This window comes from Austrofundulus limnaeus, unplaced genomic scaffold (assembly GCF_001266775.1).
Source record: "Austrofundulus limnaeus strain Quisiro unplaced genomic scaffold, Austrofundulus_limnaeus-1.0 Scaffold800, whole genome shotgun sequence".
Taxonomy (NCBI): Eukaryota; Metazoa; Chordata; class Actinopteri; order Cyprinodontiformes; family Rivulidae; genus Austrofundulus; species Austrofundulus limnaeus.
The window spans coordinates 6775-7455 of NW_013953202.1; positions in this window are offsets into that span (position 1 = coordinate 6775).

Consider the following 681-nt stretch of genomic DNA (forward strand, 5'->3'; position numbering starts at 1 on the left):
ATTTTTATTTTCATGCTGCAGCATCTTTCACTCTCTATCCCTGTTTTGTGTTTGAGCCAACAGCCGTGGTGCTCTGTCTGTTAAGAAGCTCATCAAAAAAGAAGTGACAATGGGATGTAGTGGTTAGAGAAACCAGAGAACTGGAGGACAGATTTTTTCACTTTACAAGTAACATTGGAGGACAGGCTATTATTCACATGCTTGTGCCCAATCAGGCTAAAAAATATGCCCTCCATGTTTGGAGGCTGTGTGAGGGCTTGATACAGGACTCTGATGCCTTGAACTAATTTCTAACATCATCATGGTCACACACTTGCAAAGCAAACTAACCAGTATGGGATTTAAAATGTTTGCTATCTTAGTTTAGCATTTTAATATGCTTTTCATTAGCCTGGTAAAAACCAGACCCTTGTCCTTCACTTTGTACGAGGGTCTGGACTCTCAGCTATAGAGAAACGATTCTTGCTGGAGGCATGGCCTCTGCTGAAGTTTAAAATGATTTGGATTGGTATGTCGCTGTCAAGGAGGCTAAGCTAAGAAGCTAACCGGAAATTACGTGCGCTGTAAACAACCCTACTGAGAGGAGAAAAGTACAGAGCTGAATGAGATGACTGTAAATGAGGCTTTGTCAGACAAATTAAATTAAATTTGGAAGCCTTATCAACACGGCTACATATATAT